Here is a 20,385-nt window from a genome sequence, read left to right as displayed (position 1 = left end):
AAGAATTGGATACGAGAGATGAACTAGGGTTTTGAGATGAGATGGCGCTGATGAAGATGTTGATGGAGATTGGCCTCTCCCGATGAGAGGAGCGTTGGGGATGACGATGTCGATGATTTCCCCCTCTGGGAGGGAAGTTTCCCCGGCAGAACAGCTCCGCCAGAGCCCTAGATTGGTTTCGCCAAGGTTCCGCCTCGTGGCGGCAGAGTTTCGTCCGAGAAGACAGCTTATGATTTTTTCCCATCGGAAGACTCCATATAGCAGAAGATGGCCACCGGAGGGCCACCAGGGGCCCACGAGGTAGGGGGCGCGCCCCCCACCCTCGTGTGCAGGGTGTGGCCCCCCTGGTGAAGTTCTTGCTCTCAGTATTTTTTATATATTTGGAAAACATCTTCCGTGAAGTTTTAGGACTTTTGGAGTTGTGCAGAATAGGTCTCTAATATTTGCTCCTTTCCAGCCCAGAATCCCGGCTGCCGACATTCTCCCTCTTTATGTAAACCTTGTAAAATAAGAGAGAATAGGCATAAGTATTGTGACATAATGTGTAATAACAGCCCATAATGCAATAAATATTGATATAAAAGCATGATGCAAAATGGACGTATCACGGACTCGTCGGCTTTCCTGCTTGCATATGAGGAGGCCGTCCTGAAAGCCGGGGGCGACGACAAGATCATGGCCAACTGGTTCCCAATGGCCCTCATGGGCGCGCCGCGCGCCTGGCTCCTCCAGTTGCCGGAGTCTTCTGTTGCCACCTGGGAGGACCTGCACAGCCTCTTCGTCACTCGCTTCGGGGAACCGGCGGCCCCCGTCGTTGCAGCTCTTCTCGGCGGTTCGCAAGCACCACCCTCAGATCGGCACGTCAAGCTGTACCTTTGCCAGATCGGCGTCGCTTCCAAGCGCCCGGGGGCTCGGCCCGGCTGGGCCACGCCTGAGGCCAACCTCACCTTCGACTCGGAGGACCATCCCGCCTCCACCGTTGGTTCAGGTGTGCTCCCGATGCTGTGCGCACCCACCATCTGCCACGTATCCATCACCAAGACACTCGTCGACGGCGGCGCTGGCCTCAATGTGCTCTCCGTCGAGGCCTTCAGCCTCCTTCACGTACCGTTCGAGCGAGTCCGCCCCAGCAAGCCCTTCTCGGGAGTTGGCGGGGGCCTCGCCCACTCCCTGGGGCAGATCCGCCTCCCCGTGACCTTCGGCACGCGCGACAACTACCACACCGAGCTCATCGACTTCGACATCACCCGCATTGGCCTTCCATACAACGCCATCCTCGGGTACCCAGCTTTGGCCCAGTTCATGGCAGCAACCCATCCTGCTTACAATCTCATGAAGATGCCGGGGAGCCAGGGTGTCCTCACCATCAAGGGGGGCGCCAAGGAGGCCCTGGCGGTGCTCAAGCTCGCCCTCAAGGCCGCCGCGACAGCACGACCCACCGACGCGGATACCTCCAAGGCCAAGGGAGCCGTACCAACCAAGAAGAACCAGTTCTTCACTCAGGCCAAGGCAGAAACCAAGCAAGTGTTGGTCAAGGAGGACGGGTCCTCAGGGGCAACCTTTACCATAGGCGCCAACCTCGAGCCCGCTCAGGAGGAGGCGCTAGTGAAGTTTTTGCGTGCAAACAAGGAAGTGTTCGCCTAGGAGCCCGATCAGCTGGTAGGGGTCCCAAGAGAGGTAATAGATCACCACTTGAAGGTGTGCCCCAACGTACGCCCTGTGAAGCAAAAGGCAAGGCGGCAGTCCACGGAGAAGCAAGCTTTCATCGTCCAAGAAACCCGCAAGTTGGAGGCTGCGAGTGTCATTCGCGAGGTTCGTTACCCCGAGTGGCTGGCAAACCCCGTCGTCGACCCAAAGATGTGCTTCGACTTCACCAACCTCAACAAGGCCTACCCCCAAGATCCGTTCCCGCTTCCATGCATCGACCAGATCGCTGACTCCACCGCCGAGTGCGATTTGCTATGCTTCCTGGATGCATTCTCAGGATATCACCGGATCAAGATGACGGCAGAAGATGTGGAGAAGACGGCCTTCCTGACCCCATGTGGGCTGTACTACTACCCCCGCATGCCGTTTGGACTGCGCAACGTGGGCGCAACCTTCCAGCGACTCATGCACACCGCCTTAGGGCGACAGCTCAGGAGAAACGCTGAAGCCTACTATCGGTGTCAAAATCGGCGGATCTCGGGTAGGGGGTCCCGAACTGTGCGTCTAAGGCGAATGGTAACAGGAGGCAGGGGACACGATGTTTTACCCAGGTTCGGGCCCTCTTAATGGAGGTAAAACCCTACGTCCTGCTTGATTAATACTGATGATATGGGTAGTACAAGAGTAGATCTACCACGAGATCAGAGAGGCTAAACCCTAGAAGCTAGCTTATGGTATGATTCTATGTTGTCCTACGGACTAAAACCCTCCGGTTTATATAGACACCGGAGAGGGTTAGGGTTACACAAGGTCGGTTACAAAGGAGGAGATACACATATCCGTATTGCCTAGCTTGCCTTCCACGCCAAGTAGAGTCCCATCCGGACACGAGACGAAGTCTTCAATCTTGTATCTTCATAGTCCAACAGTCCGACCAAAGGATATAGTCCGGCTGTCCGGAGACCCCCTAATCCAGGACTCCCTCAGTAGCCCCTGAACCAGGCTTTCAATGGCAATGAGTCCGGCGCGCAGTATTGTCTTCGGTATTGCAAGGCGGGTTCCTCCTCCGAATACACCACAGAAGAATTTGAATACAAGGATAGTGTCTGACCCTGCAAAATAAGTTCCACATACCACCGTAGAGAGAATAATATTTCCACAAATCCAATTTGCTGACTTGTTTTGGCAACACGACATTATGTCACGGCCCGGTGATTATTCGAACCGTTTCCTTTAACTAGCCCCGCACATAACGCGAGGCAGTTTTTTGACACGTCTTGTCAAAGCAGAGATCATGTCCCCTTATCACGGGATTCTCATCAATACGGGTGTGGGTAACCCAACCGCGCATCAATTATGGCGCTTGGGGGATAAGCGAGTTTTACCAGGCTAGTGGGGATGCATAGTTTCGTCCGCCCATATAAAGGGATAAGGACTTACCTTTTCATCCACGCCTTCTTCCTCCTTTGCTCATCCATTTTCGCACACTCGAGCTCCAGCGCCCAAGTTCGCATTTCCCACCTCGACCTTCTCCAACCATGTCCGGAGCGGGAGGCAGGTGGATGGTCTCCTCCGTCACGGAGGGACACATCAAGAAGCTGAGGAGAGCCAGATACCTGCCCGACGACATCGTGCACCGGCTCCCAGACAAGGGGCAGCTCATCCCCACCCCCAGACCCCATGAGAGGGTAGTGTTCCTTACCCATTTCCTCCGCGGACTGGGATTCCCTCTCCACCCATTCGTCCGGGGGCTCATGTTCTACTATGGCCTGGATTTCCACGATCTGGCCCTGAACTTCATCCTCAACATCTCGGCGTTTATCGTCGTGTGCGAGGCGTTCCTCCGCATCAAGCCCCACTTCGGCTTATGGCTGAAGACTTTCAATGTCGAGCCGAAGGTAGTGAGTGGCCACCAGGCGGAGTGCGGAGGCGCCATGGTGGGCAAAATGCCCAACGTCACATGGCTCAAGGGCTCCTTTGTGGAGACCATAAAGGGGTGGCAATCGGGGTGGTTCTACATCACCGAACCGCGCGGCCCTAAATGGGCAGCGGCCCCCGAGTTCCGATCTGGCTTCCCCATGCGGCTCACCTCCTGGCAAGAGAAGAGCCTGTCCTGGGGTAGTTCGGGAGAGCTGACCAGACTCCAAACATGTATTCAAAACATGGTGAACAAGAAGCTCAAACTCGTCAACGTAGTCCAGGTCATGCTCAACCGCCGGATCCTCCTGTGCCAACAACGGGCTTTCAACTTGTGGGAGTTCGACCCGGCGCAACATCAAACTTTGAGCAGGCTCTTCGACACAACTCACGAAGATGCCTGGAAGGTGCTATTCAAGAGCGCTGAGGTTCCCCCTCCCACTACTGAGGATCGCGGATTCAGTGCGAAGCGCCAAGCCAGCATGGTAAGCTGTTTTACCTCTTACAGGATACTTGTTTTTCATAGTTTGACTCCATGCAGGATCTAAACTCCCGTACCTTTGACAGGACTGGCAGGAGATGGCCGGATAGATCGACTGTACGGCTCCTTTGCCTGAAGGCCCAGCAAACGCTCTCCTGGCGAAGATGTTGATTCTGGCTCCTTACACGGTGCCGGAGAAGACCAAGAAGGCCAAGGGAACCCGAAAGAGTTCCTGACGCCAGGCGTCATCAGACTCACCGTCTGATGACTCTACGGCACACTCCTCCCCCGAAGACGAGGAGGCAGAAGAAGATGCTCCCCCTCCAGACGGGGGAGACAAGAAAAGGAAGGCCACCCCAACTAGGGAGGCCGAAGGGTCCAAGAAGGAAAGGACTCTCCTTCCGGACAGTTCTACCACCGCCGCCGACGGCGAAGACGAGTGGCTGCCCAGGGCCAAGCCCCTGGGGAAGTCATAAGTATTCAGATACCAGAGTAACTCATGGCATTCCTTTGTCGCACTGCTTTACCTAACGCCGAATATGATTATGCAGGCCGCCACGAGCCCGTATCGATGTGTCGTCGGACGGCTCCCTGGGCTAGTCGGATATGGATAGCGATCCAGTTCCGACCGCGACCTCCCCTCACCGTGTGGACGACGCCGAGATATTGTCTCAAGAGGCACCGGGTCAAGGGGAGACAGTCCCGGAGGCGCCTCAAGGCGGCCTTCCGGACTCCGGGAGCAGAGGGGACAAGGCCCCTGAGGGCTCCGAGTTTGGCCCTCGGCCGAACACCCCACCGGAACCTCCAGTGGTTCCGGACTCGGGCAGGCAGCCTCCTTCCAAGGGGGGCAAGACGCCTGTGCCGGTGACCTCTGTCCATCCAGAGGCACCGGACAGTCTGCTGGAAGCGCTTCGCAGCGCTGCCATCGACGAGGAGCACCGTACTATTATGAGTGCGGTGGTCCAGAAGCTTCATTCCGCCAAGAGCGGACTGACTGAAGCCTGTGCCAGCCTTCTAACAGGCTTTGAGGTGAGTGTTTAAAATATAGGAAGAATATTACCGCATAGACAGTAGCCCCTGATGCTCTGTTCGGTGTTCACAAAGAAAAGCCGAACAGAGGATCAAACAATATCGAGGAGTCTAATATAAGTATGTCAATATGGGTATGCAGGCTTCGCTGCTGGCATCTGCCGCACTGACTGCGGAGGTCGCCGTACTGAAGCAGGACCTTAAAGGGTCCCAGGACAAGCTTGGCCTTGCCAAGAGGCAGCTCGAGGAGAAAAAAGGTAAGTAATACCTAGTCTATGGCTATGTATAAAGAGAATGCGATTTCAAAATGACAGGATCATCATGAATTTGCCAGGGGCCACAGCCGAAGTGGCAACCCTAAAGCAAGCACTGTCCGAGGCTGAAAACAAAGCGGCCAAGGAGCGCACCGAGCGAGAAAAGCAGGAGGCGCGAGTGGGCGAGGTGCAACAAGAGCTCCAAGCTCTTGTGATGAAGCACGAGGCGTTGGAGCTTGACTCGAAGACGCGGGAGTCTGAGCTTGTCGCGGCCCTTGAGAGCGCGAAGAATGCCAAGGCCGAAGCCCAAATGGCCCTCTAGGAGATTGATGCGATGAAGAAGATAGCGGTGGGTAAGGCATTCTATATGCAAAGCAAGCATGTGAAAGTAAATTACTTGTTACTTACCCGAATCCGGTTACTTGTTACTTGTTACTTACACGAAGATGCCTGGAAGGTGCTATTCAAGAGCGCTGAGGTTCCCCCTCCCACTACTGAGGATCGCGGATTCAGCGCGAAGCGCCAAGCCAGCATGGTAAGCTGTTTTACCTCTTACAGGATACTTGTTTTTCATAGTTTGACTCCATGCAGGATCTAAACTCCCGTACCTTTAACAGGACTGGCAGGAGATGGCCGGATAGATCGACTGTACGGCTCCTTTGCCCGAAGGCCCAGCAAACGCTCTCCTAGCGAAGATGTTGATTCTGGCTCCTTACACGGTGCCGGAGAAGACCAAGAAGGCCAAGGGAACCCGAAAGAGTTCCTGACGCCAGGCGTCATCGGACTCACCGTCTGATGACTCTACGGCACACTCCTCCCCCGAAGACGAGGAGGCAGAAGAAGATGCTCCCCCTCCAGACGGGGGTGACAAGAAAAGGAAGGCCGCCCCAACTAGGGAGGCCGAAGGGTCCAAGAAGGAAAGGACTCTCCTTCCGGACAGTTCTACCACCGCCGCCGACGGCGAAGACGAGTGGCTGCCCAGGGCCAAGCCCCTGGGGAAGTCATAAGTATTCAGATACCAGAGTAACTCATGGCATTCCTTTGTCGCACTGCTTTACCTAACGCCGAATATGATTATGCAGGCCGCCACGAGCCCGTATCGATGTGTCGTCGGACGGCTCCCTGGGCTAGTCGGATATGGATAGCGATCCAGTTCCGACCGCGACCTCCCCTCACCGTGTGGACGACGCCGAGATATTGTCTCAAGAGGCACCGGGTCGAGGGGAGATAGTCCCGGAGGCGCCTCAAGGCGGCCTTCCGGACTCCGGGAGCAGAGGGGACAAGGCCCCTGAGGGCTCCGAGTTTGGCCCTCGGCCGAACACCCCACCGGAACCTCCAGTGGTTCCGGACTCGGGCAGGCAGCCTCCTTCCAAGGGGGGCAAGACGCCTGTGCCGGTGACCTCTGTCCATCCAAAGGCATCGGACAGTCTGCTGGAAGCGCTTCGCAGCGCTGCCATCGACGAGGAGCACCGTACTATTATGAGTGCGGTGGTCCAGAAGCTTCATTCCGCCAAGAGCGGACTGACTGAAGCCTGTGCCAGCCTTCTAACAGGCTTTGAGGTGAGTGTTTAAAATATAGGAAGAATATTACCGCATAGACAGTAGCCCCTGATGCTCTGTTCGGTGTTCACAAAGAAAAGCCGAACAGAGGATCAAACAATATCGAGGAGTCTAATATAAGTATGTCAATATGGGTATGCAGGCTTCGCTGCTGGCATCTGCCGCACTGACTGCGGAGGTCGCCGTACTAAAGCAGGACCTTAAAGGGTCCCAGGACAAGCTCGGCCTTGCCAAGAGGCAGCTCGAGGAGAAAAAAGGTAAGTAATACCTAGTCTATGGCTATGTATAAAGAGAATGCGATTTCAAAATGACAGGATCATCATGAATTTGCCAGGGGCCACAGCCGAAGTGGCGACCCTAAAGCAAGCACTGTCCGAGGCCGAAAACAAAGCGGCCAAGGAGCGCACCGAGCGAGAAAAGCAGGAGGCGCGAGTGGGCGAGGTGCAACAAGAGCTCCAAGCTCTTGTGACGAAGCACGAGGCGTTGGAGCTTGACTCGAAGACGCGGGAGTCTGAGCTTGTCGCGACCCTTGAGAGCGCGAAGAATGCCAAGGCCGAAGCCCAAATGGCCCTCTAGGAGATTGATGCGATGAAGAAGATAGCGGTGGGTAAGGCATTCTATATGCAAAGCAAGCATGTGAAAGTAAATTACTTGTTACTTACCCGAATCCGGAGCTCTCCAGGAGCATTCGCAGATTTGCCCCACAGCGTGTCCGATGCCGCACAATTTTACCAGGCCAAGGAGGGAAGCTCAACGGAGAAGCTGTTCTGGTCTCAGTATACTAGGACCGAACACCCAGTGCCAATGAGCGACCAGCTAAAGCAGCTGGTCGAGCTACACAAGGCGGCCGAACAGGCCATGAAGGGCTTTATAGTCCGGCTGTGGCCGGGCGACTCCCTTTCGAACAGCTAGTTCGGCCTGGTGAGGCGGCTTGTGGATGCCTGCCCGCGGCTGGAGGTCGTCAAGCGATCCATCTGCACTGAAGGTGCACGCCGGGCTTTCGCCCGTGTGAAGTTGCAATGGGTCAAGCTAGACACCGTGAAGCTGATCAAGGAAGGGCCGCCAGAGGGCAAGGAGCATCGCCACCCCGAGATGTACTACTAGGGTGTTCTCCAGGGCGCCCGTCTCATAGCAGACGAGTGCACGAAGGATGTAATATTTGAGTGAAACTTGCTCGTGTGATCCTGTATTTATGAAAACTTGTTCATATGCGTTATGCAACTCTTGTTTGAATTTAAAATATTACCTTCTGTTTGGCTGTTTATCCAATCTGAGAGATGGCTAGTCCTCGGCTTCTGCCCCCATGCCGCGAGTGCTAGGGTGTTCGGGATAAACCTGAGCACTCTTGTTCCCATTTTTGGGTCCTTCGAGGGAGGTGCTCAGCACAACGAACAAGGCAACCGGACTAATAATGCTTTATCACTCTCACTTAACCATAGAATTCTATAATTTTAAATATAGGCAATGCCCCTGGTATTCGGAAGGCCGAATTCGGGGCGTGATACACGCCTTTAAGCCGGACAGGGCCGACCCCTCGCTCTAAGCGGCATAAGTCTTTAGGGACTCGAAACCTCGCGGAACAGCGACAGTCTCTCGCCTTATCATGATAGTCAGTTTTAGCTTTCTCTACTGAGGTGCTTAGCCCAGCAGAACCGGGGTACAATCGAGTAGTTCTCCTAGCGCTACCTTAGCCGATAGAGCGGAACGTAAGGTACCAAAACATAGGAGCCGGGCAAACCCAACATTTGACCAAAGACATGATTCGGAGCTGATGCATATAATGCTATAAGTTCGAGGTGCCGCACTTGTGAAAGTGTTCGGACTTCTCACACCATTTTGTGGGGTACGTAAGCCCCTGGTGTATTGGCCGTACCAAAGTGTACGGTTGCAAGGCGTCATTAATGAACACATATATATAAAACAAGAATGCAATAATAGTCGTAATGTTATACATTGTTTATTCAAAAAGGTGCGTTAAAGCAGAATGATACAGATAGTGTGATAAGCAAAAAGTAGGACTATGTCCCTTCCAAGGGCAAGCTGAGGAATAGTATTAAAGCAAGTATTTCGCTCGTTATCGTAATCCACCTGGGAATTCCGTGGTGTGACGTAGCTTTTCTGCCTGCTTGGTTGCTGCATCATGTGGTCGGCAATCATGCTGCCGAACAGGGTTTCTAGAGATTAAAGTCCTGAAAAAGAGAAAAATAACAAAGCGGGAAGCCCCTAGTGCGGTTTAAGCCGCGTCTTGGGGCGTGCCGTAGTTGTGCCCCCTCCCCACCTGTGCCCATGGTATTTTTAATGCGTAATTATGTACACGTGGCACGGATTTCGCCATTTGGCTAGGACTGGGGTGGGGGCCGCATTGTTACGCGAGCTCAGATCGTGCCAGCCGGTCTAGTTGCCGATTATTTCGAGCGGTCTTGAAGGTGTCCGGGTCTTGAAATGCCGAACTGGTGGATTGCCTTGAGAGGCTGGTTTCCGCTTCTGCTGCGAGGGCCGCATTGTGCTCCTCCATTCGGAGAGCGCGCTCTGTGTTTCCATTAACTGTAATGACCCCACGAGGTCCTAGCATCTTGAGCTTGAGGTATGCATAATGCGGTACCGCATTGAATCTCGCGAATGCGGTTCGCCCGAGCAGTGCATGATAACCACTGCGGAACGGGACTATATCAAAGATTAATTCTTCGCTTCGGAAGTTATCCGGGGATCCGAAGACCACTTCCAGTGTAATTGAGCCTGTGCAATGGGCCTCTACGCCTGGAATAACGCCTTTAAAGTCGTTTTTGTGGGTTTGATCCTTGAGGGGTCTATACCCATTTTGCGCACTGTGTCCTGATAAAGCAGGTTCAGGCTGCTGCCGCCATCCATAAGGACTCGAGTGAGGTGAAATCCGTCAGTGATTGGATCGAGGACCAGTGCGGCGAATCCGCCATGACGAATACTAGTGGGGTGGTCCCTGCGATCGAAGGTGATCGGATAGGAGGACCATGGGTTGAACTTTGGGGCGACTGGCTCCAACGCATATACGTCCCTGAGCGCACGCTTCCGCTCCCACTTGGGGATGTGGGTGTGTATATCATGTTCACCGTCCGCACTTGTGGGGGGAACCTCTTCTGTCCTCCGGTGTTCGGCTGCCGGGGCTCTTCCTCATCATCGCTATGTGGCCCCTTATCTTTGTCTTCGGCAATTAGCTTGCCGGCCTGCTTGAACACCCAACAATACCTGTTGGTGTGGTTGGCTAGCTTGTCGGGGGTGCCATGTATTTGACATGAGCGATCAAGTATACGGTCCAAACTGGACGGGCCCGGAGTGCTTCTTTTGAATGGCTTTTTCCGCTGACCGGGTTTAGAGCCTTTGAATCCGGCATTGACTGCCGTATCTTCAGTATTATCACTATTAATGTGGCACTTATGTTTGTTGCGACATGACCTGCTATTGCCGTCCTTGGTATCCGAAGTACCATGGTTCTTTGACATATTGTTACTGCGAGCCAGCCAGCTGTCTTCTCCCGAACAAAAGCGGGTCATGAGTGTCGTGAGGGCTGCCATAGATTTTGGCTTTTCCTGACCAAGGTGCCGGGCTAGCCACTCGTCGCGGATGTTGTGTTTGAAAGCTGCTAGGGCCTCTGCATCCGGACAGTCGACGATTTGATTTTTCTTTGTTAGGAACCGAGTCCAGAATTGCCTGGCCAATTCTTCTGGCTGCTGAATTATGTGGCTCAAGTCATCGGCATCTGGTGGTCGCACATAAGTGCCCTGAAGGTTGTCGAGGAATGTGGCTTCCAGATCTTCCCAACAGCTAATGGACTCTGCTGGCAAGCTGTTAAGCCAATGCCGCACTGGTCCTTTGAGCTTTAGTGGGAGGTATTTGATGGCGTGTAAGTCATCACCGCGGGCCATGTGGATGTGGAGGAGGAAATCCTTGATCCATACCGCAGGATCTGTTGTGCCGTCGTATGATTCAATATTTACAGGTTTGAAACCTTCTGGGATTTGATGATCCATTACTTCGTCTGTGAAGCATAAGGGGTGTGCGGCGCCTCTGTATTGGGCTATATCGCAACGCAGCTCGAATGGGTCTTGCCCGCTGTGTTCGGCCTGGACGGATTTACTTTTACTGTATCCAGCATGACGTTTATCGTCTCGCATAGTGGCGCGCTCTCGTGATCCGTAGATCGATCTTGCATGTTTTGCTTTGTCCTCCAATACGTCTCGCAGGTCTGGCGTGTTTCCCCATGCTTTTTTATTTGAATGGCGTCGGGGTGCAGGCTGAGCTTTTGGCTGGAATGCCTCTCTATCACAGCCACAAGGTGGCCGATCAGCCGCGTCATACGCTTCTTCCTCCAGTCGAGGTAGCAACCTGCATTTTGGGTAACTCTTGGAGGGGCGCTCGAGTTTACATTCCTCGGCCGCGAGGACTTCAGTCCATCTGTCAGCTAGCAGATCTTGATTAGCTTGAAGCTGCTGCTGCTTTTTCTTAAGGCTATTTGCCGTGGCCATAAGCCGGCGCTTGAAGCGCTCTTGTTCGATGGGATCCTCTGGTACGGCGAATTCGTCATCGCCGAGGCTTGCCTCATCTTCGGAGGGGGGCATGTAATTATCATCCTCCGCCTCTCCATCTGCCGCTCTCTCAGGAGGGCTGGCTCCTCCATCCTCTTGCTCTAAATCTTGCTGGAGGGGGTTGTTGTTGTCTTCGGCACTATCTGGAGTGTTATTACCTCCTGTGCCGGTATCACCACTTTTGCTTTGGCGGGACTTAGAGCGGGGCCGCTGACGTCGGCGCTTGGGTTGCTTCTTGGAGGGGTCATCCTCCGCTGTCTCGTCGCCATTGCCTTCTTTGGGTGTATCCACCATGTATATATCATATGATGAGGTGGCTGTCCAGTGCCCTGTGGGCAGTGGTTCCTCTTCGTCTCCCGCATCGTCGTCCATACCATCGGTATCTTCGGAGTCGAAGTCGAGCATGTCGGTTAAGTCATCGTCAGTGGCTACTAAGTGGGTGGTGGGTGGGCCGCGAATTTCTTCGTCGTTCGCATCCCAGTCCTGCCGGACATAGTTCGGCCAAGATCCTCCTGACAAGGAGAGAGACCTTAATGAGTTCAGTATATCGCCGAAGGGCGAGTGCTGAAAGATATCCGCGGAGGTAAACTCCATGATCGGCGCCCACCCAGATTCGATAGGAACGGGCGCAGGCGGTTCGGAGTCCGTGGCCGGAGAAGGATCCGACAGTTTAACAACACGACTCTCATGCAAGGTAAGGTCGATGTTCGGCTCGATCGCCGCTGAGGGTAAGGCCTCCGTGGCTGGGTCCATCCACCCGTCCGTGGACGGCGCAACTGGCTCCAAATTGAGGGTCGGAGCGGCTGCCGGTGCGATCTCCTTAACACTGCCTGATGGTAGAGCTAAATCGTACTCATCGTGACCGCGTGATGCACAAGGCAGAGGCTCGAATCCATCGAAGATCAAGTCTCCGCGGATATCAGCCGTGTAGTTTAAGCTTCCAAACCTGACCTGGTGGCCAGGAGCGTAACTTTCAATCTGCTCCAGATGGCCAGGCGAATTGGTCCGCAGTGCAAAGCCGCCGAACACAAAGATCTATCCGGGGAGAAAAGTCTCACCCTGGACTGCATCGCTATCGATGATAGTAGGAGCCATCAAGCCTAACGGCGATGACACAGAGGAACTCTCAATGAAAGCACCAATGTCGGTGTCAAAACCGGCGGATCTCGGCTAGGGGGTCCCGAACTGTGCGTCTAAGGCGGATGGTAACAAGAGGCAGGGGACACGATGTTTTACCCAGGTTTGGGCCCTCTTAATGGAGGTAAAACCCTACGTCCTGCTTGATTAATATTGATGATATGGGTAGTACAAGAGTAGATCTACCACGAGATCAGAGAGGCTAAACCCTAGAAGCTAGCCTATGGTATGATTCTATGTTGTCCTACGGACTAAAACCCTCTGGTTTATATAGACACCGGAGAGGGTTAGGGTTACACAAGGTCGGTTACAAAGGAGGAGATACACATATCCATATTGCCTAGCTTGCCTTCCATGCCAAGTGGAGTCCCATCCGGACACGAGACGAAGTATTCAATCTTGTATCTTCATAGTCCAACAGTCCGACCAAAGGATATACTCCGGCTGTCCGGAGACCCCCTAATCTAGGACTCCCTCACCTACGTTGATGACATCGTGGTGAAGTATCGTGAGGCGGGGACCTTGATCCAAGACCTAGAGGAGACCTTTGAAAGCCTTCGCCAGGTGGACTTGCGGCTCAATCCGGAGAAATGCGTGTTTGGCATCCCTTCCGGCAAGCTGCTGGGTTTCCTGGTGTCCCACAGGGGGATTGAGGCCAACCCAGAAAAGGTGAAGGCCATTGAAGACATGAGTCCACCACAGACCCTCAAGGAAATGCGGAAGCTAGCTGGTCGGGTGACTGCATTGGGGCGCTTCATGTACAAGCTGGGAGAGCGCACCCTTCCCTTCTTCAAGCTGATGAAAAAGAAGGGCCCATTCGAGTGGACCCCGGAGGCCGACCAAGCTTTCCAAGACCTCAAGAGATACCTGACCAGCCCTACAGTGATGGTGGCGCCACGACCTCGCGAGCCACTAGTGCTCTACCTTGCTGTCACCCCATACTCAGCCAGTGCGGCCCTGGTGGCGGTTCAGGAAGAACACCAAGCCAAGGGCGCATCGCGCCATGCCACGCCTCCAGCAGAGACAACGAAAGACCAGAAGGGCGCCACAAGGGCCGCAGGAGTAGTGGCAGAGGATCAGGCTCGGCAGGACGACGTCCCCTAACCTGCGAAGACTTCGGCAAGCGACCAAGCATCGGGGGCTCTACCCTCTCAGGAGACTCCCCAGCTTCCAGAAGACGCAAACCTCGTCAGCACACCAACCCTCGTCGAGCACTCGGTATACTTCATCAGCACGGTGTTGAGGGACGCGCGAGCATGATACCCCATGCCTCAGAAGCTCCTACTCGCACTCCTAGTGGCCTCGCGAAAGCTGCGGCACTACTTCCAGGGCCACCCCATCAAGGTCGTCTCATCTTACCCATTGGAGAGAGTTCTCAGGAGCCCCAACTCTGCCGGAAGAGTCGTTGAATGGAACATCGAGTCGCAAGCATTCCAGCTAGAGTTCAGTACCACCAGGGTCATCAAGGGGTCCGCGCTCGCTGATTTTGTGGCAAAGTGGACAAATGCCCCGATGTTTGAAGAAGGCGAAGACCGGTCCCTCTCGCCGGGAAGCGAGGCGCCTGACGGCTGGGTCATGTATTTCGATGGTGCCTTCGCGCGTCAGGGCGCGGGGGCTGGAGCAGTACTCATCTCTCCCACTCAGGACAAGCTCTACTACGCCGTGCAGCTCTGCTTCTAGCAGGGCAAGAAGGTCTCCAACAACATTGCAGAATACGAGGGCCTCATAGTCGGCCAGAAGGCTGCAGCAGCGCTGGGGGTGAAGCGTCTCATCATCAGGGGCGGCTCACAGCTCCTCGTCAACTTCTCCAACAAGTTATACGGGCCGAAGGACACCGAAGCTCGATAGCGAGATCCGATCTGTTATTGCGGCCCGATCATTCACGACACTCCACCACCAGCAGTAGCAACCTCTCGCCCCCGCACGCGATGTACACGAAGTAGAGGGTTTGAACCTTGTGGCCCAGCACGTGAAACCAATCTTGACGAAGGTACTCACGCGTAAAACAATTTCCATGAAGAGAAATCGCAACACAGAGGTTTTCTAAAGATACCTCTAAAACTTGATACGGGTGTCTACCCTGAAAAACACATCGTGTCTATTTCATAAAAAATAACTTGAATTTTACAAAGGATTCAATTGACTTTATATAATAGTCAGACGTCCTAACTAGCTTGGAAAGCAAGCACATGTACGTACTTAAAAAAAGATAACTCCTAGGCATAAGCTAAACCGACTTGCTCTAGTATTTAGGAAAACAAAAACTACTATTTCTGGTGCATGCATCACTGACTTGTGTCCTTGTGCTGGTGGGCCCCACCCAATATCCTTCAAGCTGAATAGTTTCCGGATAAGTAGGATCATCCTATTGATCTTTTCCTTGCGGGTAAGGAAAAGAAACATAAATATTCCTCTTGCTTTAATTACCTTGGCGTAGTAAATAATCCTGGCAAGTAGATGACCAAAATCGTACATGGACTCCTTGAGGCCCTCTCCAACATATCTCTGACCAAAATAGTTAGAATATCCATTTACTCCTGATGCTTGCACGTCTATCCCAGAAGAAACTATCATCTCAACTTGAATGTGTTTCTTCCCTTCCTCAATGTACATGGTCTCCAACACATCAGTGTGCATGATCATAGCATTTACTAGTGCATGTTCATCTTTGTGACTTGGCCGTACATGCTCTGGTGTATATGAAGTGTATTTTCGAACAGTACCAGCTTTAGGCAAAACATCAAAGACCTCGGTATTTATGGTACACCGGGTCATATCAACGAGCACATGGAAGCATACCTCACGAAGGTGAGCAAGATGGAGAAGCAATTTCTGGGCCTGGAATTGCAGCACGTGCCCCGAGGCACCAACAAGGAAGCATACGACATCGCTAGAAGAGCATCCAAGCGACAACCCCAGGAGCATGGCGTCTTCGAGGAGCGGCTCTTGAAGCCATCAACAACGCCGCCGCTTTCGAGAGCAACTCAGCCTCGGGAGGAACTCCCATAGCCGCCAGCCTCAGGAGCCCCAGCCCGCGGCCCGACCTCAGGAGCGCACCTACTCCTGGCGCTCGAGCCCTAGGAGGGATGTCGTTCCAAGGAATTCAAGGAATACCTGATACAAGGGGCGTTGCCAGAGAAGGAGGAGGACACGGAGCACGTGGCCCGTCAGGCCACAACATACTGCATCCAGGACGGTGAGTTCACTACAAAAAAAATACACTTCCGTGATGATACGTGTTTGTCACAGTAGGTCGCTTTTTTGTCATGCATGTAAATCCATGACAAATTTATGACAGAATCAAGATAGTCATACCTGTGCTGTCATAGAAGTGTTCCATGACATTACCAAAATTATCATCACGGAAGTGTCCACTTCCATGACGATAAATCGCGCGTCACAGAAGTGCTTTCGTCAAGGGTGACCGACACGTGGCATCCACCGTAACGGAATGCCGTTAAGCTATCGGGTCGGGTTTTGGATCCGATAACCCGTTAACAGCCCCGACCAATGGGAAATTTCCACGTGTAAAATTCTTAATGGCCGGACGAAACACGTGTCAGCTCGTCAGTGGGTCAAATAGGTGCCTATGATACATCGACACATGGCACGGCCCAACAGAGGCCCATTCCTGTGTAAAGGCCGACCCGTTTGACTTGGTCAAAAGATGGCGGGCCGGCCCATGGAAATCCTGTTAACGGCCTGTTCGAATATAGCCCATTTATAGCCCGCTAACCCAAGGCCCGTTACGCCCTATCCGAATTAGGCCCAGTAGCGTCATCTGGGCCATCCAATATGATTCCAGCCCGTTTTCACTTCTGGCCCATGTATGGCCCATGACGTCTTTCGGCCCATATGAGGCCCTATGTAACTCTTGGCCTACTAACGGCCCGTGGTGAAACTGGCCCGTAATGAACAGTGTATCACTTTACACCCATTAACGTCCCGTGGTGAAAATGGCCCGTGATGAACAGTGTATCACTTTATACCCATTGACGGCCTGTTATTCCGGTGGGCCGTTTCCAGCCCATGTTATCTTTCGGCCTTCTCAGAGCCCATTTATTCTTGGGCTCATTTCCAGCATTCGTTTACTTATGGCCCGTTACTGTCATTTTCTGCTTGCGGGCCAAATTCAGCCCGTGGTTACAGTCGGCCCGTTTGTGGTCCGTTAATTCGTTGGGCCGTTTTCATAGCGTCATCAAATACGGCCTATTAACGATGGCCCGTTATGGTCGGCCCATGAACGGACGATTCCAACTCTAGCCCGTTTACGGTCATAATGAGGCCTGTTATTGGCCCATGTTTGGCCAATCGATCATACGACCCGTATAAGGCCCTTTGATGATACGGCCCGTAGAAGGCCCATTGTTTCTACGGCCCGTAGAAGGCCTACTGTTTCTACAGCCCGTAGAAGGCCCACTGTTTCTACGGCCCGTAGGAGGCCCAGTGTCACTACAGTAAATATTAGCCCATGGTTATTGTGGCCTAGTTTTAAAAAATAGGTTATTACAGCCACTAGCAAACCGCGGAAAAAGAACTGCACTGACTACAAGCAAACAAATAAACAAAACAAGGAAATAAATAAGTGAGCAACTTATGCTAGGCTATCACGGCTATTACACATATTACATCCACTGGGCATCAAAGTTCGCCACCAGTGCAAATATAGGGAACACACCAGCATATAAACGCCGCAGCAAAACAAGTCCAGAACTGAAACCACTTCAGAAGAGCTCAAGAAACAATATCCTGGGTACCCATAATGCTGGCAAGATGCTTAGCAAGCTTATTAACTTTCTCTTGTTTGGCGCTTAAATCCTCAAGCGCTTGCTGTTGCACAAGAAAGTATGCATCTGAATTCTGCAGTGACTTCCTCAGTCCTTCGGCTTCTTGCCGCAGCACAGCTGACTGATGCCTTTCAGCTTGTAGCTGAGACTGAAGAAGCCGAAGTGATTCAGGCAGCGAGTTAGAAGAGCTTGTGCCAGCAGTACTGGCCAGTAACTCGAACACTACATCAACGCAGGACTGTGGGGTTTTCTCACTGTCTACAAGATCGTTTTTATCACCTTTCTTGGAGACTAACAGGGTTGTCTCACTATCTTGAACCTTATTTGCATTACTTTCTCTACCATTGCATAGTGGGGTGCTCTTCTCCAATATTCTGTTTGCATACTACAAGAGAAACAAGCAGACACATCACAGGTTTAGCTTGTAGTATACGAAACTCATTTTGGTAAACCGGTTCAGTAGTAAGTTGGACAGGATAAACGCACGAAACAAACATATATCTATGTACTATGGTCACTGTATTATCCATATCATTCTAGTTTATGTTCCCTAATCAAGATAGAGACATAGTTCAACTCATATATTTTTAAGACACAGCAGCATAGACAGAATATAAGTGTGAGAAACTACACAACATTGGCAGCACTTGTAATGTGCATCACATGAGAACATAACTGTTTATGCAACTTAAACTGAAATAAACATAGAGCAAGAAGTTAGAACAGCAATCCAGTTAAAGAAATAGGTTTAAAACATACCTGTTGCGCCATTGGAGTTTCAATTGGATCCTTCAAATTCGAAAGTAGTTGGTATGAGTAAATACAGTGATGCAACAGCAAAGGAGTATGGACCATAGCTACGGAATCTAACCTGAGAACAGTTGCTCTTCTGCTTTAGACGTGGAGTTTGGGTTAGCTGTGGTGGTCTTCGTGCTTTGGGCACTGCAGTAGCTTTACAAACTGCTTGTGTGGGGGTACTCTGTGGTGGACATGGTGCTTTGTCAACTATAAGTGGGTTACTATCCGCTGGGGTTGCGGTTAGATGGGTTGTAGCTGGTTCTTTGCCCAACGGTGTAAGTGTGCAATCTGGAAGAGTCTCGATTATGTGTGGCGGGGCTAGTTTGTGGGCCAGTACAACCATGGTTCTATCTGCATCAACGGGTAGCACTGTCTTTTGTGAAGAACATGTTTTTGCTCCCTTAGATACTGCCATCACCCCCTCCAATTCAAATGGCTGATAAATAAGAAAAGAAATTGAACGTACAGACATTGTATGATAGACAGATGTGGTAATTCACATGTATGTTGTCTAACCAAACAGGACAGCATGACACAATTTCACATATATGATGCCTAACTAAACAGGATAGCATGACACAGTTTCAGATATATGATGGATAACTTAACAGGATATAATGGCATAATTCAACATATGATGAGTACCTAAACAGGATGACATGACAAAACTATATGATGTCTTTCTAAAATAGGTTGGGATGAAATAATTCACATACATGTTGTCTAAGTATACAGGATGGCATGATATAATTGACATAATTGATTCATATACTAAGCAACTGGCACTCACATGTACGATCTCTAAACTAAGCAGATAGAATTCAATAGTGTGCATATGATGTCTAAACTAAGCAATGCAAGACACCATATGCATCATATGAGAAATATAAAAATTGCAACTTAGAGCATACACCTCACGTGGGATATAGGACTGGTCATCTGTCTCTGAATCCTCCTCTGAGGAGCTCCCTGTAACCATCGAGATATATGCTTCAACAGGTACCATTGCCTGCTCTGAAGACCTTGTTTTCACTCCAGATTTTTCCATAACCGGCTCAAATGGCTGATACACATGAAGAGTAGTTCAATATACACAGATTATCGACAAATGGAATACGTAATAAAAAAAGATGGCATGAGATAATTCACATATATGATGCCTGGCTCCATGGCGGTGCATATTCACATATATGATAACTGGCTGAAAAACATGGCATTGCATAATTCACATATCTGATATAGAAAGCAAACAAGAGGCATTCACACAAAGCATGTCTAATCTAAGCAGATGGCATGACAATGCAAGATATGCAAGATATGAGCAATATAACCCAGCCAAGTTAGAGCATGCACCTCGTGGGGAGGGGAATGCGACTGGTCATCTCTTTCTGAATCCTCCTCTGAGGAGCTATCTGTAACCAGCAAGAAATCTGCATCGACAGGTAGCACTGACTGCTCAGAAGACCTTGTTTTCACTCCAGATTTTCCAATGACCGACTCAAATGGCTGATGCACAGGAAGAGTAGATGAATGTATAAACATTGTTGACAAATGGAATACATTATGGAAAAAAGTATGGCACGATACAATTCACATATACGATGACTGGCTAAATAGGATGGCATTGCATGATTCATGTATATGATGCCTGGCTAAAGAAGATGGCATTGCATAATTCCCATATACTCCCTCCATTCCTAAATAATTGTCTTTTTAGAGATTTCAAATGGACTACCACATACGGATGTATAAAGACATATTTTAGAGTCTAGATTCACTCATTTTGTTCCGTGTGTAGTCACTTGTTGAAATCTCTAAAAAGACAAATATTTAGGAATGGTGGGAGTATGATACAGAAACCAAACAGGTGGCATTCACACAAAGAAAATCTAAACTAAGCTGATGACATATAAGATGTATAATGTAAGCAATGCAAGGCGCCATATGCATGATATGACCAACATCAGCATGCCAGGTTAGAGCAAACACCACAGGTGGTAAATATGCGTGGTCGGCTCCTTCTGAATCTCCATCTGAACAGTTATCTTCCTCTGGAATACAATCTGGAAATGCAGGAGGGGGGGCACTTCGCCCACCATGGAGCGGAGTCTGCATGACATTATATTGGCACGCAACGGCCTTCTCTTTTTCTCTACATGTTCAGTACGATTGTGTACAATATCTGACATGCATAATAAAAAATAGTTAGATTTTGT

The sequence above is a fragment of the Triticum urartu genome, chromosome 3A, assembly GCF_056163025.1.
Source record: "Triticum urartu cultivar PI428250 chromosome 3A, HENAU_Tu73, whole genome shotgun sequence".
NCBI classification, from domain to species: Eukaryota; Viridiplantae; Streptophyta; class Magnoliopsida; order Poales; family Poaceae; genus Triticum; species Triticum urartu.
This window is presented reverse-complemented; position numbering follows the sequence as displayed.